This window comes from Coregonus clupeaformis, unplaced genomic scaffold (genome assembly GCF_020615455.1).
Source record: "Coregonus clupeaformis isolate EN_2021a unplaced genomic scaffold, ASM2061545v1 scaf1598, whole genome shotgun sequence".
NCBI lineage: Eukaryota > Metazoa > Chordata > Actinopteri > Salmoniformes > Salmonidae > Coregonus > Coregonus clupeaformis.
Genome location: NW_025535052.1, coordinates 97,461 through 120,862, shown reverse-complemented (window position 1 = coordinate 120,862; position 23,402 = coordinate 97,461). Strand labels below are relative to the sequence as shown.

General features: G+C 42.2%; 1 non-coding gene across 1 annotated transcript; it reads right to left on the bottom strand.

The window, feature by feature from the left end:
* Positions 1 to 16,777: 16,777 nt before the first annotated feature.
* On the bottom strand, positions 16,778 to 16,964 carry LOC121566148. Its single transcript, XR_006000807.2, has one exon. It is a non-coding gene; the product is annotated as a U2 spliceosomal RNA (small nuclear RNA).
* Positions 16,965 to 23,402: the final 6,438 nt, after the last annotated feature.

The window sequence follows — 23,402 nt, the reverse complement described above, 5'->3', positions numbered from 1 at the left end:
CTGGCCAGATCTCTGACCTCCTCTAGGCTGTCTCTGTATCGTTGTCGGTGTCAGGCCTACCACTGTTGTGTCGTCTCGGCAAACGCAGCGATGGTGTTGGAGCTCGAGCCTTTGCAGTCATGGGGTGAAACAGATCGGAGGGGGATGAGCATCGCACCCCTGAGGTGACCCCGTGTGAGGATCAGTGTGGCAGATGTGTTTGACCTTACCCTTACCACCTGGGGGGTCGGGCCGGGAAGTCCAGGATCCAGTTGCAGAGGGAGGTAAGTTTAGTCCCAGGATCCTTGGGGCTTAGTGATGAGCTTAGAGGACACTGCAATGTTTGAATGCTGTGAGCTGTAGTCAATGAATAGCATTCTCACGTGGAGGTGTTCCTCTTGGTCCAGGTAAAGGGCAGTATGGAGTGCTGGAGATTGCATCATCTGTGGATCTGTTGGGGCGATATGCAAATTCGGAGTGGGTCTAGGGTTTCAGGTTGTGCTGTTGATGCCGCCTTGTAACCAGTCTTTCAAAAACACTTCGCTAACAAGACGTCATGCTCACGGTCAGTGTCATTTAGGCAGGTTATCTTAGAGTTCTTGGGCAAGATTCATGGTGGTCTGCTTGAAACATGTTGGTTATTATACAGACCTCGGGCTGTGGATACACATATTGAAAATGTCAGTGAACCTTACCGTTGGTCACACATAGCTACTTTCGGAGTACACATCCCTGGTAATCCGATCTAAGTGGTGGCACTTGTGAATGTTGACTTGCGTAGTCTACCTCACCTCGGCTACGGAGAGCGTGGATCACATGGTCGTCCGAACAGCTGGTGCTCTCATGCATGCTTCAGTGTTGCTTGCCTCAAGGCGGCATAGAAGTGGTTTAGCTCGTCTGGTAAGCTTGTGTGTCCCTGGGCAGCTACGTGGCTGTGCTTCCCTTTGTAGTCTGTAATAGTTTTCCAAACCCCTCCAAGCACATCCGGACGAAGGTCAGAGTCAGTCTAGTATGATTCAATCTTAGACCTGTATTGACTCTTTGCCTGTTTGATGGTTCAAATCTCAGGGCGGGATTTCTTATAAGCTTCGGTGCGGAAGTCCCGTTCAAGCGAAGCAGCTCTGCCCTTTAGCTCATTGCGGATGTTGCCTGTAATCCATGGCTTCTGGTTCGGGTATGACGTACGTGTCACTGTGGGGACGACATCATCGTGCACTTATTGGTTGGCCAGTGACTGATGTGGTGTACTCCTCAATGCTGTCTGAAGAATCCCCCAGAACATGTTCCAATTGCTAGCAGCAAAACAGTCCTGTAGCTTGGCATCTGCGTCATCTGACCACTTTTTATTAACCGTCACTGGTAGCTTTGCTTCAGTTTTTGCTTATAAGCAGGAATCAGGAGGATAGAGTTATGGTCAGATTTGCCAAATGGAGGGCGAGGAGAGCTTTGTATGGCGTCTCTGTGTGTGGATAAGGTGGTCTAGAGTTTTTTCCCTCTGGTTCGCACATTTTGACATGCTGGTAGAAATTAGGTAGAACCGATTTAAGTTTCCCTGCATTAAAGTCCCCAGACACTAGGAGCGCTGCACCTGGATGAAGCTGTTTTCCTGTTGATGAATGGCCTTGTACAACTCATTCAGTTACCCAATCTTAATGCCAGCATTGGTTTGTGGTGGTAAATAGACAGCTATGAAAAATATAGCTGAAAACTCTTTGGTAAATAGTGTGGTCTCGTCTTATCTTAAGATACTCTACCTCAGGCGAGCAAAACCTCGAGACTTCCTTAGTATTTGATTTTGTACCCAGCTGTTGTTTACAAATATACAGAGACCGCCTACCCTTTGTCTTCCGGAGCCAGCCCGTTCTGTCCTGCCGATGTAGCGTGTAGCCTGCTAGCTGAATGGTATCATTGTTTATTCGTTCAGCCACGACTCCGTGAAACTATAAAGATATTACAGTTTTTAATGTGTCCGTTGGTAGGCTAACCGTAATCTTAAATCGTCCAATTTTATTCTCAAAAAGATTGAACGCTTGGCTAATAGTATTGATGGGGAGAGGCAGTTTACTCGCTGCTCTTGCCGGATCTACAAGAGCACCCCCGACCTAAGTCCCGATATCTCCGTCTCTTCCTCAAGTGCGAATGACGGGATGCAAGCTATGCCCGAGGGTGTCTGTAGAATATCCGGTCCGATTCGTTGAAGAAAAAGTCTTCGTTCAATGCGAGGTGAGTAATCGCTGTCCTGATATCCAGAAGCTCTTTTTGGTTATAAGAGACGATGGCATAAACATTATGTACAAAAATAAATTACAAATAACAGCGGAAAAACACACATAATAGTACAATTGGTTAGAGCTTAAAACGGCCATCTTCTCCGGCGCTGTTTTTGAAGGCCACACCTGTCAGGTGGATGGATTATCTTGGCAAAGGAGAAATGCTCACTAACTGGGATGTAAACAAATTTTTGCCCACAACATTTTAGATATAAGTTTGTGTCTGGAACATTTCTCAGGATCTTTTTAATTCACCTCATGAAACATGGGACCAACACTTTACATGTTGCATTTATATGTTTTGTTCAGTGTATACAGTATTCCAAAAAAATCACTACAAACTATCAATAACGAATTTAAATTGAACTAAATCAGCCTGCTTTTCTGTTCTAATCAGGTCCCTACACAGGCTCAGAAGAGGATCCTGTGAGGCCGGAACATTTTCTGGCAACAGAATCCTTGCAGGGCTTCTGCCGTGAAGTCTTGGAGGCCCAAAAACGTCTCAGCTGCAGAGATATAATGATGTCTAGCTTCTTGGACTTGTGCAGTACAATTAATAACTGTGGCTATAAATACTAAAAAAATCCACCTTCAAAATAAGTGTATCCAGATCACTTGATTGACGTTTATACAACATTTGCAACTGGTTGCAGTGCATCCACCGCATATCTCTTCAAACGTTGTGGCCTCTTGCTACTATAACTCTCTTCACCGCCCTATCACATAGGAGATTGGCTGTACAGCCCTGATCCCAGGACCTCAACCTCTTTCCTTTACAGGGGCACTCTGGGAATTCAGAAATGACCCCCACCACAGTTAACAACATTTTAAATTCACATGCTCTTCAATAACATATTCCTTCCGTCTGCAAACACTATGACATGTGGCCAAATTTTTAATTTCTTGCATTGCATCAGGTTTTACACAAACTCTCCTTATGGGGTATATTATATATCCCAGCTTTACATAGGGTGGTAGATACTCTTCATCCAACACTCAATAATAAAGATAAACTTTGCTCCTTTTTCACATTCTCCATACGGGTCAAGCGACTGTGCGATTTGCATCACTCATTAACTTCTTTGGGATTTGGTTGGTGGAGTGCATCCAACTTTTAGGAGCAACATCTGCCGCCACCTACTGTTGTGGTGTGTAGGCCATTCACAGACTACATACATTAAATTCATTGATACGTTAATTAATACAAAATTGCCCTGCCAAGTATTAGCCCACTCTAAAAAATGTGAGGGGAAAATGTTATTGGTTTGAGCAGGTGACTTGACCTTCCAGACCAATTACGAGTACGCCCAGAACATTGTTCTGGGAACCAAAAGGGGATATCTCAGTTTCAAGGTCTCAGCTTGGAGAGAAGAAGCCTTGTGAGGTATTGGTCGGTCACATGCAGGAACCAAATGTTAATGATGAATTAATTATTAAAAAGCTAAAATCATGCAAATATAACTTGTCTGTGCAAGCAGTATATAGGACAACTAACGGGACTGCCCCGACAGAGCTCCCGACCGACGTGTACTATGGTAGCTTTTAAGTTTGTTGGAACCTCTCCAGCTTGCTGCTAAAAATTATTATTCATTTAAGTTTGACTTTTTCAGTCCTCTTCTGTGGCGATTTTCCACGACAAAACCGACCACCCCATTCCACTATTTAACCCCAAATCTAGTCCTCGCCAGACCACTACCATCAACACCCCCTGCAGCTGTTCTGCTGTAAATCCGCAATCCCAAGTAGTTCTCTGCCGCTGCCACCACTGCCTCTATTTTCTGTGACTTTAGATCGATTTCTGCAGTACAATTGACAACCATTGCTATAAATGCTAAAAACTTCCCACCTTACTGGAAAGCACACATATTCTTCCCATCACTCTCTCTTGGTCTCTGCCTACTCACAGGAATCCTCTCAAGATCCCTCACCCTGTACCCATCTTCCCTCTACCACTCTCTTCACTGCATCCATACAACACTTTCTGTAATACTGTAACCCTGGCAACCTCAATCTGCGCCTCTTTCACCTGATACCTCAGATCTCCAGCCCGTTAGCACCCCCACAACTACACACAGAACTTTCTCCACCGATACCACATTTCTCTTCATCTCTGTCCTCCTGCAGACTTGTCACATCTAGGCATCTCAAGCCTACACACTGCTGCAACAGGCCCATAAACTTCACACCTAAAACACAGTATTTACAGAACAGAATCGCTCACGGGATAACGACACTTCCTACCATTACCTTATCTGGCAGAGACTATGTCAGAATCCAGCATGACAGATAATGTACTTCTCTGTTTCCCCACGCTCTACACGGGATCTACGTCTCACCAAACGTGAAGGCCACAGACTCCTGAATCTTCCACTTGAACTGCACATCCTAAACACTTAAACCTAACCCCCGTTATCACTCCTTTCAATGCCACCCTGTTCCGGAGAGCAATTCAAGTCAGATTCCTGTCTCTAATCACGTAATCCGTGCGCCCCTCCCACTGGGCCGAGAATCATCCTTATCATCCTTGGAAACGAGGCCCGAACTTCCGAGTTCCTCACCGCAGGAATGTCATCCCTCACTCACCAGGTTCCATCTCTGAGTTACGGAGGACGTCATCCTCTCTTTTTTGGCATTTGAGATAATCTTCCTCCCCTCACCACACTGCTTCCCTCAACACTCAGCTCCTTCTCAGTGGTCATCCTGCACCTGCCACCACAGTTAATTCATCCTCACTCCGTCACGTTCACTTTCCTCCTGTAGCCTCTTCTAAAAAGTTCTCAGGTGTGATCTTCCATTCCATATTCACTCAAAACATATTCCACTTTTCTCCCCTTTTCCTTGTCCACCATCTTCCTCCTTCATCAGATCTTCCAGAAGGTTTGTTGCATCCCCCACTGCAATCCCCCATTCCACTTTTTTTTTTGTCCGCCATCTTACCACGTGTCTCAGCTCATCCACACCCCCACTAGCTTCGGTAGCTGCACACCAATCATTTTTCCCATAGGGGATTTTAGAAACACTTAAAAGGAAGGGCTGTGTTTCGGTGTAGGCTTACCCTGGTGTTGGCGTTTTGATAACCGTGGAATCTCTCTAGGACAAGGTGACTTTTTATCAATATATTGGCCTGTAATTTTACCCCCTACAAAAATGAAATGGTAATTAGCTGCTAATGTAGCTATCATAAAAAGAACTACAAATGCCATGATGATCTGGACAAAATTGCCGAATCGAGTCAAAGGTAAGGATCTCTGGGTTAACTATCTAATGTTAGCTAAATTTAGTAATGAATAAATAGGATACATTTATTTAAATGGTCAATTCTGTGAACTGTCTTGCTGTAAGTTTTAAATTGACACAATACCTGTTAGCAAAAGGTGTCAGCTAGAGATGACGTGCAGGAGCTTGCAGTGATTTGTTGTTTTGGATGATGTCTACTTTGACGATAATTAGAGTTTTATAATCTGGAGAGGAAATAGAGCCAAATATATTGATAAAGTCACTAGGTAAGCCTACACGAAAACACAGCCCCTTATTTTAAGTGTTTCTAAAATGAATAAAAAAGGAACAATTATTGGAACGAAACATTTCCTGTTTGACCGCTAGGTTTTATAACACCTAAGGACAAACTTCTAGGTCCACTTTTTGGATATGTACAGTGCATTCGAAAAATATTCAGACCCCTTGACTGTTCCCACAATTTGTTACGCGCTTACAGACTTACTCTGAAATGGATTAAAGAAAAAAAAATCCTCATCAATCTACACACAATACCCCATAATGACAAAGTGAAAACAGGTCCTTAGAGATTTTCGCAAATGTATTAAAAATGAAACCGCTAGAAATATCTCTTGTTTACATAAGTATTCACACCCATTTGCTATGAGACTTTCGAAATTGAGCTCAGGTGGATCCTGTCCATTGATCATCCTTGAGATGTTTCTAAAACTTAAGTGGTCCAACTGTGGTAAATTAAATTGATTGGAGATGATTTGTAAAGTCACACAACTGTCTATATAGGTGACCAAGAACACTGATGGTCACTCTGACAGATCTCCAGAGTTCCTCTATGGAAATGTGAGAACCTTCCAGAAGGACAACCATCTCTGCATCACTCCGACCAATCGGGCCTTTATGGTAGAGTGGCCAGACGGAAGCCACTCCTCAGCAAAAGGCACATGACAGCCCGCGAGTTTGCCAAAAGGCACCTAAAGGACTCGGACCATGAGAAACAAGATTCTCTGGTCTGGATGAAACCAAGATTGAACTTCTTGGCCTGAAGACAAGCATTACGTCTGGAGGAAACCTGGCACCATCCTTATGGTGGTAAGCATGGTGGGGAAGCATTATGCTGCAAAGATGTTGTTCAGCAGCAGGGACTGGGAGCCTAGTCAGGATCAAGGGAAAGATGATTGGAGCAAAAGTACAGAGAGATCCTTGATGAAAACCTGCTCCAGTGCATTCAGGACCTCAAAACCGGGTCGAATGTTCACCTTCCAACAGGACAACGACCCTAAGCACACAGCCAAGACAACGCAGGAGTGGCTTCGGGACAAGTCTCTGAATCTCCTTGAGTGGCCCAGCCAGAGCCGGGACTTAAACCCAATCGAACATCTCGGAGACCTGAAAATAGCTGTGCAGCGACGCGCCCTTCATCCAACCTGACAGAGCTTGAGTGGATCTGCAGAGAGGAATGGGAGAAACTCTCTAAATACAGGTGTGCCAAGGTTATAGCCGTCATACACATTAAGACTTTGGCTGTAATCACTACAAAAGTTGCTTAAACAAAGTACTGAGTAAAGGGGTCTGAATACTTATGTAAATGTGGATTGTTCAGTTGTTGTTGTTTTTGCAACAACTGTCTATAAACAAAAACTGACAAAGTCAAAACTGGTTTTGTGTGTAGATTGATGAGGAAAAAAACAATTTAATCAATTTTACAACAAGGCTGTAAAGTAACAGAAATGTCGAAAAAGTCAAGGGGGTCTGAATACTTTTCGAATGCACTGTATATAGACAGGTGTGTGCTTTTCCAAATCATGTCCAACAAACTTAGTTAGATAGAACCTACTCTTCACAGTGAGAAACAGATTTCCCAATCTTCTTCTCCTCTTCTTCATCTTCAATGTTGACATTTAGCTCCAGTGTTTGACTGCAGTCTTCCAGCTTCACTGATGCCATCTCTGGATCCTGCAGTAAACTGGGCTCCACTGTAACAATCCAGGACCCAGTGACTGAGTTTTGGACTCAGTGTGGAAGGAGAGAGGCAGGCTGGGTTTGGCTCCTCACCTGTTGATGTTACCGACCTCAGACTTACCTGAATCGGCCAGTAGTAATAAAGAGAGAAACGGACACAAGTTATTGTCTTGACACAGTTCTGGCACTTTCTTTATTCTCTAAAAATAAAAAAGTATTGTTCAATTATCTAATTCAGTGCTTGTCTTGGACTGAAATAGGTGCTCGTTATGATGAGTTTCTCGGGTGTTCAAAGAATCAAGGATGCAAGGCTATACTGAGACACTTTGCTTAGAAAGTTAATACAATTATTTAATGATCGGTACCGGGTTCGAAGACAGCAATGACCAGAGCTTTGCCCTTGATGCTATGAACTAACTAACAAAGAAGACAATTACCTTATATAGCCTTCATTACCCTTCTGCTGGCATACATCTGGCAAGTCTCCATGGGAACTCCCTGTCTTTGATGTTCATCACTTTTACCCCAAGTCACTATCCGCCCATCACTCATGCTATTCTAAACATCTCTAATCTGCACCTTGACATAAGGAATGTAGACTTTATGGCCCCAAACCACTCATCTCTTAACTCTTTCCCTGTCCTCACAATCCCATGACATGACACATGCTACCGTGCTAATACTCATTTTGGGTGCTTAACTGTTTATATTAAGGTTCAGGAGCTCCACAATACTTTTGCGCTAATACCTAACCTATAGTAGATAAACGCATAAATGACTCCAAAAACCATTCTTAGTACAAAGGTTACAAGATTGTTTTAGACAGCACTATGTGCTAATTTCCTGAATAACCTTGTCTTCACTGGGTATTACTTCAATCAAAAACCAATTGTATTTCCTGTTCAACACCATAGTAACATTTATTGATAAAGACAGAAAAAAAACAGAATGTGTCTGAATATTAGTACACATGTAGAAAACTGATAATCATTACACATTCAGCTTCAAAACAGTAGTGCGACCGTGAAATGTCTCGATGCACCCGCACTGTCCGCACTGAAGTCCGTTGACGCTGACCGGAGAGGCGCCGCCATTTTATCAACTTGGGAATTTTACACAAAACCAATAACATGCAAAACGAACTCAAAATCTCAAATAAATTCATTATTTATTAAACTAACATGAGAAAATTATGTACATCCACTCAGACAAACCCAACAATCTCTAGCTATGTGACTTGTAAAATAGTTTTTATCACGATCTTTCACTCACTCGGTTTGACACAAAAAATAACACATCAAACCTTTAACTAAACGTGATAATACCTTAACGGATTTGTTACCTAGCATGGTATGTTCTTTCGACATAAGAAAGTTTAAACGTGCATACATACCTCTAGTAATAAATAGAAACGGACACAAAGGTTATCTTCTTGACTGCACAGTTCAGACGCTTTCTTTATTGTGAAGAATGGTGCGCCTGCCCGGAACCTGTTCCCCCACTACTAACGGTCCGTGCATTCCGAGATCAGATTACAACATTTCATTAAATTACTAAAAAAGTGTAAACTGTAGCAATTTATTTCCCTTTATATTTTATTAGCCTAAGCATGACCTTCATCCATCATTTCTCTCGTAGATTGGAACCGGTTCAGGAAAGAACCGGAAAAAGTGTTCTATACTTTTAGGAACAGCACGTTATTTTATAAAGCATGTAATCCAGGTAATAACCTTATTTTCCTTTCCGGGTATTTTTTCTCCAGTCCCACAAAATCGCAACAAAGCTCACTCTAGAAACGTACTCCAGTTTCTGCCTGCCAGCTGGAATGGAAATCCTTGCCAGTGGGTGTGCGTGTGGAAACTACCTGCTCCTCCCCTCTGAAGCATAGGTTACTGTATCCTACTGACAACGTTACAAGCATGATTCAGAAATTAGGGAGATATGTTTAATTTGAGAACAATGGATGAACTTTTTCCAATGCTAGTTAAGGATACTATAGTCACCACGTTTCACATTGGATTTATTAACGACAAAAAGGTACGACCTCTTTTTAATTATAGTGCTGCACTGCACTTTACAAACAAGGTTGTTAGCTAGCTAGCTAACATTAGCTCTGTTCCAACGTTAAACCAACTCTGTAGTTCCGATAAGCCGACAGAGAAGCAGACGGCCTGACCGATAAGCCGACAAGAGAAGCAGACGGCCTGACCGATAAGCCGACAAGAGAAGCAGACGGCCTGACCGTTAAGCTGACAGAGAAGCAGACGGCCTGACCGATAAGCCGACAGAGAAGCAGACGGCCTGACCGTTAAGCTGACAGAGAAGCAGACGGCCTGACAGATAAGCCGACAGAGAAGCAGACGGCCTGACCGTTAAGCTGACAGAGAAGCAGACGGCCTGACAGATAAGCCGACAAGAGAAGCAGACGGCCTGACCGTTAAGCTGACAGAGAAGCAGACGGCCTGACAGATAAGCCGACAGAGAAGCAGACGGCCTGACAGATAAGCAGACAGAGAAGCAGACGGCCTGACTGATAAGCAGACAGAGAAGCAGACAGAGGCAGACAGAGAAGCAGACAGAGAAGCAGACGGCCTGACTGATAAGCAGACCGATAGGCAGACAGAGAAGCAGACAGAGAAGCAGACACTCCATGTAGGAGACTTTATGTAAAACGCATAGGGCGACAGAAAGACAAGTCACACAGCATGATGTTAAAGTAGAAGCAGCCCATTCACTCAGACATAAAACCCCCTACCAATCATAAGAATACAATACAATGTTTCACACAAGTTATATGTGCCTATATGTTACAAACATGTTGCTTCTCTTGTATTGTCAACATCAATTCCAAATTGTTTGGCTGTCAGCAGATACATGGTTATCAATACTACTAATATATATGAAGGGTGGATATTTTGATCGAGGTATTTCACATGGCCTTGATCCATGTCCTGCCTGGTACTCATGGCTTGTATTGTCACACTACTTGCAGCAAAACTGTTGAGTCTTTTATTATTTTGCAGATCTTCCAAGCAGTGGAGATGAGGATAATTGGTGAAACTGGGAGATGATCCGTACAGAGTTCAGGACTGCTCTGAACCAAGTTATGGAGGCCATAGAGGATAATGGTGGAACTGGAGATGATCCGTACAGAGTTCAGGACTGCTCTGAACCAAGTTATGGAGGCCATAGAGGATAATGGTGGAACTGGAGATGATCCGTACAGAGTTCAGGACTGCTCTGAACCAAGTTATGGAGGCCATAGAGGATAATGGTGGAACTGGAGATGATCCGTACAGAGTTCAGGACTGCTCTGAACCAAGTTATGGAGGCCATAGAGGATAATGGTGGAACTGGAGATGATCCGTACAGAGTTCAGGACTGCTCTGAACCAAGTTATGGAGGCCATAGAGGATAATGGTGAAACTGGAGATGATCCGTACAGAGTTCAGGACTGCTCTGAACCAAGTTATGGAGGCCATAGAGGATAATGGTGGAACTGGAGATGATCCGTACAGAGTTCAGGACTGCTCTGAACCAAGTTATGGAGGCCATAGAGGATAATGGCCTTTTTACTTCACTTTAATCCAGTCGGTCAATATAGCTAAATGATTGTGCTAGTAAAAGGAATGTAGTAGGGGAGTCGACGTTAAACCGGCATTTTGATCATTTGTTTAAGGAGAAATAATGACCAGTTTGTGTTATTTTGACTTCCAGGAGCGGGTCGAGGGAAGAGACTGTGGATGAGGATGGAGCAGCAGCACCTGAATAAACATAACATAGTTATTCACTTTTAGCTTTAAGCAGTTTTACAGTTCTTGATTGGAGTGCAGTGTTCATGTTTTTACTGACTTGTTATTTTGTGAGCTTATTGCTGTGATTTTGTTTACGAATCTATTGTGATACAGTCTATGTAAAAAAAGTAATTTTTTTGTGGCATTTTGCATATTTCGTCAGTGGACACCTACCGACAGGACACTGTGTATATGTTCAGGGTAGATTAAATGACGTGTCTTAAGGGTCCTCCCGAGTGGCACAGTGGTCTAAGACACTGCATCGCAGCTGCGTTGCTACAGATGCTGGTTCGATACCTGTCTGTGTCGCAGCCAGCCACGACCGGGAGACCCATGAGGTGATGCACAATTGTCCGGGTTAGGGGAGGGTTTGGCCAGCCGGAATGTCCTTGTCCCCATCACACTGTTACGTACGAAAGTTACGTTCCCAGTGGTTACCAGAAACTACATTTTCTGGGGTTCTCAACGTACTTTTTGACGTTTAGCAACATTATGAGGTTGACTTAAAAATACACATATTTAACGGTTTAAAATTCCCCACATTTATACGTCCTGAAAAGACTTGGGACATAAGCGGACACCACAGCTACGTAGAAGGAACATTTCACAATAACGTTATCATGACTTATGTAGGGACTAAAATAACTTTGGTGACATCCTGGAATGTAATTTTGTTAGCTGGGAAAGCTCACTCTAGAAACGTATTCCAGTTTCTGCCTTCCAGCTGGAATGGAAATCTTTGCCAGTGGGTGTGCGTGTGGAAACTACCTGCTCCTCCCCTCTGAAGCATAGGTTACTGTATCCTACTGACAACGTTACAAGCATGATTCAGACATTAGGGAGATATGTTTAATTTGAGAAGAATGGATGAACTTTTTCAATGCTAGTTAAGGATACTATAGTCACCACGTTTCACATTGAATTTATTAACAACAAATAGTTACGACCTGTTTTTAATTCTAGTGCTGCACTGCACAAACAAGGTTGTTAGCTAGCTAGCTAACATCTGCTCTGTTCCAACGTTAAACCAACTCTGAAGTTCAAAGACATTCAAAGTACCTCCATAGAAGCCGCTCCTCCGTAGGTATAATTCTGTGGGCCTAATTCAGATAATGCAGGTCATAACACGATGCCCAGCTCTTCAATGCAAGCTTTCTCTATCCTCTAACGAGCTCTCCACACCCGCAAAATGTCGCACCTTACACTGTGATTGGCAGCACAGTGTGCTCTGAATTATTTCATATACAGATACTCTGTGGTGTGCTAGTGTATTTATTCTCCCACTTGGATGTCACTTCCACAAGCTTTAAATTGAGGGCCAGGTTGTCAGGATGGGTAATGTACAGTACACATTAATTACAAGTACTCCTAAAGATACACTTCATTTTAACTAGCTAAATCCTGTGTAACAACTAGTAATTACATTGTACTTGGCTAACATTACATGTACTATGCTTTGAAATAGTGTCTTATTCTTCATCTGGGATTTGGATTTGTAAAATGTATTATAAAATGTATTTAATATATGTCTGATCAGGCTCAGGTAGCATCAGGTTTGTATTTTCATGCTGATCAAAGCTCTAATCAAATCCAGACATTTATAAGCATTATAATGCTTTTGAATGACAATTCCGGTTTTGGCGGAAAATACCGGGTTACCCGGGAGAAGAGTGATTTATTCTCGGGATGGAACATTTGTAAAACACCGGGGAAATATTAAACCCTGACCAGTTGATTCACAAGACACCAACTAAGTAACTTACATATACGGTATCTTCATTAGGCCTAATGGCATTTCATGTCCATGATAGGAAGTTTGTTGTAGTGACTCAGTAAGGCTAATTGTAAAAGTAACCCTCTAAAGTGCCATGTTTGTACAGTTTATTATGTGGAGGAAACATTTAGGCAGCCAGGACCATACACCAGGACCGCTCCGTAGGCCGCACTGTAGGCCTAGCTCTTACTGCAGTCCAGTGCCATGGACATCTTTGAAGTTTGGCCTCTAGTAATTTAGGACGGCAACTTTATGAAGGCCTCTTCACCCTGGTCTTATAGTACAAGGCTCTACAGACATGTAAAATAAAAACAGGCTATTTTTATTGTTCATATTATTTGCGTTGATGATGTATGGAAGTCAAGTGGTTCAACATTCAAATGCGATGGTCAGTGGAACACTTGCGCCACCAAGTGGACAATTGCTCAGTTCCCTTGTGGCATCAACGCTACCAGAGATATTTGATATAAGATCAAATGTTATGTCAATATTATTATCTCCAAATTGATTCCCCCACCCGTATTTCATATATTATTATTCCGATTTAGCTGTTAATCTGGATTTAATTTATAAACGCTTTCTGTCATTTCCGATTGGAGGGCAGATGACCACGTGACTTACGAACCTACAAATGTGTTACTTTGTAACAGTCAAAAGTGGTTATTCCCAACGTTGATAAACTCCCAATCTATGCCAAGATTTTTTTAAAGCATTATCTTTAAAGCATTATCACTGTACCATTTACACCCTGTATCCTGTGCATGTGACGAATAAACATTGATTTGATTACAGGGGCGGTGTGTTCATTAGGGCGATATGGGCGACGCACTGCCAAACGGGAAAAGGAAGGGATTTTTTTTCTAATCAATTATATCACGGCAACAGTAGTTATCAGTGTTCTAATCTAGACGTCTGATCTGCCACTAAATGTCCAATCAGGCTAAAGTCGTGCTTCAAATGTCCCCGCCCGTTTTGGGGCGATTTCAGTCAGGTTGAAAATCGCCCAGAAGTCTCTCATAGCCTCTAATGTAAAATAAATTTTTTTCAAATATCAGAGCTTTCAATACAATCTCTATGGGTTTCTGAGGGCTTGCACTTACGCGCTTTCGTCATACGTAACATAACCATGAACGTAACTAAGAAAAGAGCGGGTAGCCTCATCAATCAATTCACTACTACTGTCAAAATGGCTAGCCTTCAGTGCAACTCGATTGTCTCTTTGAAAGAAGTTCCTTTTTGTCGGCGAACAAATCAAGATAAATTGGCAACGAAACAATTAGGACCTCCCAGACCAAATTTAATAATTCAACAGGTTTCTACTAAGCAGAATCGTGAACACTGTCTACGAGAATCGAGACGACCTCATAGAATGTTTTGAAGCCATTCGGACGGGTTCATTGGGTTTATTTGACCAGCCCACCGTGAGAGAGGCATCTGGCTACGTGAGGATGCTACATGATGAAGATTTTATTTTTTTCCTGCGGCTTTTTCACAAAATCATGCCCCACGTCGACATTCTGTACCAGAAGCTACAGAAGAAGGACATCGATGCTGTCTTTATCAAACGTGCCCTCGACAGCTTCACAAGCAGTGTGCAGGCCATAAGGTAAGATTAAACAATATCATTCGAATATCATTTGAAAATGTGCATGAAAGGAGACTGCATTTGTGTTTGAAATTACATTATTGTCATTATATATGGCCAGTGGTGTAATCTAGCTTATTTTATATACTATGTGTACTGTACAGTGGTGCTCATAAGTGTATGAACACATTAAAGTTGACTAAAAGAGGAATAAAAAAATAAAAAATCATCTTTTGAAATTGATCTTAATGACTTAATTAAAAAAGTTGGAAAATCCAACCTTTAAGGACACCAATTTTATTTTATTTTTATTCCTCTTTTTAGTCAACTTTAGCATGGGATCATAAGCTATGAGCACCACTGTATACTGTGCTGAACATCCAGGCTATGTGAGACACAAAGGCTAACTTAAACACTAAAGACTTTATGCATCCCTGCCCATTTTAAGTGGAACTGAAGTATTTGTACTATACATGGATACATTGCATATACCTGTGCATCACATAGACAACAATACTGTACAAAGCCAACAAACACATTGGTCTGTTTGCCTTCAGGGACTCCTCTCAACAGCAGCTGCAAGAAGCAACAGGAGCCAAAAGACCCAGAACAGCTTTGAGAGAAGAGGAGAAGCAGAGGCTGTCTGAAGAGGTCTGCAACACCATCCTGGATCACACCAAAGAAAGGTTCTCTTTCTCTGGCCACCTTGTGAGTGCTACCTTACTGCAAGCAGACATGTTTGAAAAGGTACTGCCATTCATTTCCTGGATGAGGCTCTGAATGCCACTGTGAATGCATACCCCATGCTGAGCAAGGCAAAGCTCAAGACAGAACTATCTCTGATCTATGAGAATCCTGAATTCAAGGGATGCTGTGGTGCACTGGCACTGTACCAGGTTCTCATGAGCTACAACCTCCAGGAGACGTTCTCTGAGACTGTGACTCTGTTGAACATCCTCACAACTACTCCCATGACAACAGCTGAAGCTGAGAGATGTTTCTCAACTTTGACACGAGTTAAGACATTCCTGCGAAATTCAATGGGCCAGGAACGTCTGAATGCACTGGCCATGCTTTCCATGGAGAGGGAACTAGTCCTCAGCATGCCTGATTTCAATGAGAAAGTCATTGAACGCTTTGCTGTATTGAAACAGAGAAGAGAACAGTTTCAGTACAAGTAATGTAGCCTCTCTCTCTCTTTGTCCCTCCCTGTCTGTCTCTTTAACACACACACGCCCAAATCAGTTCACAGTTGATGTTGTTTAAAATAGTTATTTTTCATTAAAAAAAATAAAAAAAAATCTGTTCATGTTCATTTTTACAAATCTATACAATTGGCCAGAATATGGTTGTTCATATTTACAAATCTATACAATTGGCCAGAATATGGTTGTTAATTTTTACAAAGCCATACAGATAGCTGTGTTTACCTTTTCTAGAAATTACTTTCAAATTCTGTTTTCAGGCAAAATGTCTATCACTGTTCATTTTCACAAATCTATACAAGAGGGCAGAATATGGAAGTCTATAAAAATGTCTTATTACCAATAACTTGCATCAATGTTTTCAGTAGCCTCTATCAAAAGCTCCTGCTTGCTTGTTGTGAATTATGCTCAGGTGCACATATTTCCAATTCAACCATGAGGCAAAAATGTGGTAAAAGCTCTTGTTGATCCTGCAATCTGAACAAATACCAAGATGCTGTATTTTCAGCTGATATTTCATTTGTTTATGGAAATGCATATTGTTTATGCAGTGTTGAGGAATGTGAAAGAACACCCTTGATTATTTTTACTGTGATAACTTATTTTGATTTTGTAAGCCAACACTTTTGAGATCAGTCAATAAATGCTTCTGGTATTGACTTATATGCTGCCCCTGTCTTCATGTTGTTGCTGGACATATCTTTTTAAAAATGTGTGTAGGTCACCTAAATCATCAGAAAAATTGCCACCCCTGAGAATTTTTTCAGGAGCCGCCACTGTTTGATTAGATGATTAACGCACCATTCACATCAGCTATCATAGTCAATATAACAGTGACTGACTTGACCATCACTTTCTAGCCATCATTGACATTGAGATGAAGATGGTCAAACGTGAAAATATAAAATACATCGTGATCCTAATGGAATATAACAAAGCAATTCTGTTGTCTTTGCCTGCTTTATCTTTACAATGACAGGGGGTGCACCGTTCCTGGAGGTACTGCAATACCAGGTCGATGCGTGGAGTGGACGGAGCAAGCCCCTATTCCATCTCCCTGTTCCAAAAATCAATTTAATATATGGTCCCCAGATAGGGGACGTATCAGATATTAAACTGATAAGAACAGATTTTTTTTTTTTTTTTTTTTTGTGGAAAAATAATGTTTATTTTCATTTCACATTCAAATACAAGTACAAATTCAGTGCATAACGTTGTACATAACATGGATTTACAAAAACAGTACCTTAACCGTATAAAAATAGCAAAACTCCTAAAAAAAGTGCTGTTCTGAGGAACCTGACCAGCTAAAAGGCCTACATTCAAGAGAAGCATGTAAACAATTGCCTCTAACAATCTCCCAAAGCTGATCTTTCAAAGGAATAAAAACTATTATAGAAATAAAATCATACACATATACCAAAGGGAACTCTGAATAAACCTCAGTGTATATCAAATATTTACAAAGGCTTAGCCTACATTTCAATTTACATGACAGAATACAGTTATACATAGGCCTATATATAGGCTATAAAAAACGTTTACAAAGAAGGGTATATCCCTTTCCATCTATGTTTAACAGATGTGATGCCCCACTTATCTATTTCGAATTGTATTTTTTCCAAATTTCTTGTTTTATAAATTTAACCAATCCCGTCGGTGACCACTTGAGGGTGTCATTGACCGCACCACATCTGGCCTCCCAAAGTTTAGTCTTGATAAGGGACACCAGAGTCACTAATTTAATAATTGCACCTTTTCCACATTTTTAGTTCAAATTTGGCTACCCCTTCATAATCAATGTTTTTTTTAATATTAAAATCTATTTTAATTTTCTTCCAAACTATTTGGGCAAAAGAGCATTCCCATAAAACATGGGGAATTGTTTCAATTGCGAAACAGTTGTCCCTGGGACAAAATTTATTCAGGGTCAAATTATGATCATATAATGTTGAACGGACCGGAAGACGTCTGTGTAAAACAAGCCAATTAAAATCTTTCAGTCTGTTGTCTAAACCTTTTAATTGTGCCCGTTGCCAGGTGGAAGGTGATATTGGTAATCGGTCTCTAGGACGACAATTTTCTATCAATTTCACATATAGCAGTCTGTGGTTGATTACATTTTCTTTTACTTTGCAGACAGGGTTTTTCCTTGCCCATTCAACTATTTTCTTAAAATGTAATGGGATAATTTCAGCTTTTGGCTTACTGTTATCCCACTCCACCATAAACCTTAACGGTATGGACAGCCAGAATTTGATTAATATATTACATTTGTGTACAGAAGACGACAAAAGACAACAAACGTTTGAGTAGAACAACGCATCTAGTTTGAGAGGAATATGAGGGAAATCCCTTCCACCAGCCTCTATAGGCTGGTACATCCGATCTCTTCGGATGTACTCATATCCCCCCCAAAAGAAATTAAACAGTACACGTATGAACATTTTCCTTAGAGACACCGGCATGGGAAACACATATGCAAGGTGGAGTAATGAAGGCAGAATGTCCGCCTTCAGCACTAACACCTTGCCACTAAAAGATAGTCGCCTCACTTTCCACAGTCCCAATCTTTTATTAAGCGAAAGTAGTTTTTCTTTCCAATTAACCATGTCATCTTTAATTTGATTTCCGAAAGATATCCCGAGCACTACCATTGGTCCTGTGCACACAGTCAAACCACATAACTGATCAGATCTCCATTTCCACTGTCCCATATATTTTATTTCTGTTTTATTCTTGTTAATCCTAGACCCGGAGGCAACAGAGAACTCATCAATGACTTTGATAACCTCTTTCAAGCTCAGGTCGTCTTGTAAATATAAAATGGTGTCGTCTGCGTATTGTGAAATTTTTTAGAATATCCCCTCCAGGTAATATAATGCCTTTGATGTTGTAATTTGTCCTAATTGCACATGCGAAAGGTTCAATATATAAAACATACAATAGCGCAGAGAGAGGGTCCCCCTGTCTGACACCTCGTAATTGCTTGATTACATTTCCAATATTCCCATTAATATTTACTCTGCTTCCACATTACTATAAAGAATTTTTACCCATTTCATAAAATTATTTCCAAAACCACATTTTTTCAGAACTCTAAACAAAAACTCATGGTTTACCATGTCAAAGGCTTTTTCCTGGTCCAAATTTACAGTAATAGCTGGCAGGTGCCTTTCCTCTAAATATGCTTGAACGTCTCTGTGCAATTGCAAGTTCCAGGTTAACTTTCTCCCTACCACACCACATGTTTGGTCTAAAACCAACAACATATGCCATGGCAGAAGACAGACGATTAGTTATGGCTTTTACTTAATACTTTATAGTCTACACACAACATTGTTAAAGGTCTCCAATTTGCTAGTGTCTTGGGGTCTCCCTTTTTTGTAAAGTAGCGAGATTACCCCCTCGCACATTGAACCTCCCATATGCTCCAAACCAAAAATAACTCTAAATACTTCCAAAAGATGACATCCAATTAAATCCCAAAAAACTATGTAAAACTCTTTAGAGAGCCCATCCACTCCTGGTACTTTGTTATCTTTCATGCTCTTCAGTGCCATATATATTTCATCTAAATTCAATTCCCCTTCTAATTGGTCTCTAATATCTAAAGGTATCTGCACATCCACACATTTTAAAAAAGTAGTCCCCTTCTCATAATTAATTGTTTGCTTTTGGAATAGCTGAGAAAAGTGCTGGGTAGCGACACCAAGCATGCCATCTCCATCCTCAACCGTCTCCCCGTCTTGATTCAATAAAGCCGAAATGGTCCTCCCTCTTTCCCCGTGACTTAATTTGTTTGAAAAAATATGCAGAGCACTTCTCATCATTATCCCATTTATCTTGTTGACTTTTAAACATGAAATCTCGAGCTTTCTTTTCAAAAAAGGCCTGCTGCTTTTTCTGCAGGTTACACAATGTGTCTTTATCTAAACCACCACCATTCAAATTACCTTGGATGTGCAGATCTTCTAGTTTGTTCTGCAACTTATAAAAATCTTTGTATTTATTACGTGCTTTATCTTTGCAATAATTCTGAATAAAAATCTTGATTCGTAATTTTGTGCTCTCCCACCAGTCTATGACAGTAGAATAAAATGATTTCATGGTTACACAGCCCTGGAAAAATACCTAAATCTAGTCTCAAATGTTTTGTCATGTAAAATACCATTATTAATTTTCCAATATCCTTTTCCAAATTCAATTGTTTTTAATTCTACTGTTACAGACAGGCAACTGTGGTCAGAATAAAAAACCGGAGTGACGCGTGCAGAGGACACACCGAGTCCACGCGGAACAAACACATAATCTATGCGGCTCCTCGCGCCCCTGCTGTTTCCCCAGGTGAAACCGGGATCATTTGCATGCGCCTACTCTATAAGTATCCACCAAATTATATTTCTCTATTAGATTTTTTTACAAGATGCCCTCCCAGATTACCCCGGTCATATGATACATTAAAATCTCCCCCCCATAATAACCTGTCTGTTTGTCATAAAAATAGCGTCTAGGTTGTTCAGCATTTCCCTCCTTTCCTTGGGTGTCGATGGTGCATATACATTAATTAACCGAAGACATTTGCCCCTCCAATCAATATCTACTATTAAAACCCTCCCGTGTACTGCCGAAAAACTTCCCACTATTTTTAAATCCCTATTTCCACATAGAACACCAACCCCTGTAGAATGCACCCCGCCAACACTCCACCTTGACTCTCCCTGAACCCATTCCCTCGTAAATCTCTCCACATCATTTTGATCTTTTAAATGTACTTCTTGTAAAAAACACACAGAGAAGCAAATGGAGGACAAATGGGAAAAAACAGTCGCCCTTTTAACGGGGTTCCTAAGCCCTCTAGCGTTTATGCTAGCTATGTTCAAAAGGGACGACATGGGGAAAGGAGGGAAGCAGACAACTATCTAAATATGACATGAATTTCCAGACTCACTTTAAGTACAGTTCCTCGTTAGGAGGCCTGTCTGGGAAACGGTGGTCCCCAGGGGAGGACTGTCCACAAAGATAGGGGTCGGGAAAACACTTTCCTCCTCAGTCAGTGTGGGTGCTGGAACACCGCTGGGTGCGAGACCGCTGCTGTCGGTTGAGCTCGCGCCTGACAGGGAAAGCAGAGTCTCCTCTGCGCTGCCCGGGTTTCCCGCGCTTTTCTCCTCAGACTCCCCGCTTGCAAAACAACTGAAACGATTTCCCCCCAGGGCGGACTCCTCCGTCGCCTCCATGCGGATGAGTGGGGAAACAGGGCTCATCTGCTTCCTCTTGACAGAGCACTTCCTCCTCTCTCCCACCGTGGTCCAGCTCTCCGGAGCAGAGGGCGCGGTGGGCTCTCCCGTAGCCTCCTCCATTTGCTTGCTCCAGCTCCTGTCTCCCCGCTCCGCTCTCCTCATGAGGTGATGATGGCGCCTCACTCCCGCTCTCCTCAGACTCTCGCAGTTCTCTCTCCATCACTAGCTCCTTCACGACCTCCTCAATAGTGCGTAGCTCTATAACTTTTCCCTCATCTGCTCTTTTCCCGCTCACCGCTCTGGCGTAGGAGGGGGCTGCCTTTGGGCAGTGACGGAACAGGTGCTCCTCTGAGCTGCACAGACTGCAGCGCTTAGGCACGGTGCAATCCCTCATTACATGGCCGAGGGCCCCACAGTTTCTGCACCTTGTCTGGGTGCAGGCATCAGCGAGGTGCCCGTACGTGCTGCACTTCCTGCAAAAACGAGGCTGCCCAGCATACATGAGGTAACCCCTGTCTGCACCGATAGAAAAGACGCGGGAGGATGGAGGTAGCCATCATGGCCGCTCTCGTCTTCCTTTAGCAGCACGCGAAACTGCCTCTTCCCTGTCCAGATGCCTAGGGCGTCCTTAATATCTCTCACTCCTGGCAAGATGGTCACATACCGGCTGAGGTAGCACACTAGCGTTTCTTCTGTGACCCAGGGGTTGAACATGTGCACCGTTAGCACCCTCAGATTGTGCCTGCACAGGGACTCAACTGAAAGCTACTGAGGGCGGGTGCTGTCGAGTTCGCTCGGAAGAGCCCTCTCACCTCCTCCAGCCTGGTGATGGTGTAGAACGACACATCATAAAACTTCTCCGGTGTGTTTTGTTGCAGACAGTGCACATCGTCTGCTGTCAGGCGTAGAGGTCCAAAAAGAACGTCCTTTCCAAAATTAACTCTTTCCATCAACTTTTCTTTTCCAGTCCATTGAAAACGCAGCGTGTTCTTCAGTCCGGCGGCTGCCGACTGTGACGTGGACGATGACGACATCGCTCCACCTTCAGGATCTCCTTGGTACTGCAACTTGATCTTGATCTTAGCCAAAAGGCCGAGAAGCGATACCGCAATGCTTTCGGGAGGAAGGTGCCGTTCTCGGGCACGTCATATTCGATGACGTTTACACAAAACGTAGCTCTGTAAACTGTCCGCCAAATATCAAAGATAATGATTTAAAGAAAATCGTGTCATAGATTGGGGAGTTGATCAACGTTGGGAATAACCACTTTTGACTGTTACAAAGTAACAAATTGGTAGGATCGAAGTCACGTGGTCATCTGACCTCCAATCGGAAATGACAGAAAGTGTTTATAAATTAAATCCAGATTAACAGCTAAATCGGAATAATAATATATGAAATACGGGTGGGGGAATCAATTTAGAGATAATAATATTGACATAACATTTGATCTTATATCACATATCTCTGGTAGCGTTGATGCCACAAGGGGAACTGAAGCAATTGTCCACTTAGTGGCGCAAGTGTTCCACCGACCGTCGCGTTTTCCAAGCAGTCCTGTGTGGTCCATCCAACTACATTTGAATGTTGAACCACTTGACTTCAATACATCATCAACGCAAATAATATGAACAATAAAAATAGCCTGTCTTTATTTTATATGTCGGTAGAGCCTTGTACGATAAGACCACGGTGAAGAGGCCTTCATAAAGTTGCCCTCCTAAATTACTAGAGGCCAAACTTCAAAGATGTCCATGGCACTGGACTGCAGTAAGAGCTATGCCTACAGTGCGGCCTACGGAGCGGTCCTGGTGTATGGTCCTGGCTGCCTAAATGTTTCCTCCACATAATAAACTGTACAAACATGGCACTTTAGAGGGTTACTTTTACAATTAGCCTTACTGAGTCACTATATCCATAGAAGGTACCCTTAATAGATTAGTCTAAGAGCGTCTCATAAGGTACGTCGAGACTGGTAACTCGCAACAAATTGAAAAAACTCAACAAACTTCCTATCATGGACATGAAATGCCATTAGGCCTAATGAAGATACCGTATAGGTAAGTTACTTAGTTGGTGTCTTGTGAATCAACTGGTATGCGCAATAGGGTTTCATATTTCCCCTGTGTTTTACAAATGTTCCATCCCGAGAATAAATCACTTTTCTCCTGCTGTGTGAGACTGCTGTCTCCTGGCTATCAGCCCTGTCTCTGTGTTTGACCAAAACTGGCTCTCCTTCAGCGCCATGGAGTGCACAGGTATTACGGTTGCTGTCCTTTCAGCACAACAAGCCTTTCACATCTGATGTGACACTGTTGTTGTCTCTATTGGTGATAGTGTGATAGTGGTGCTGGCTACCATT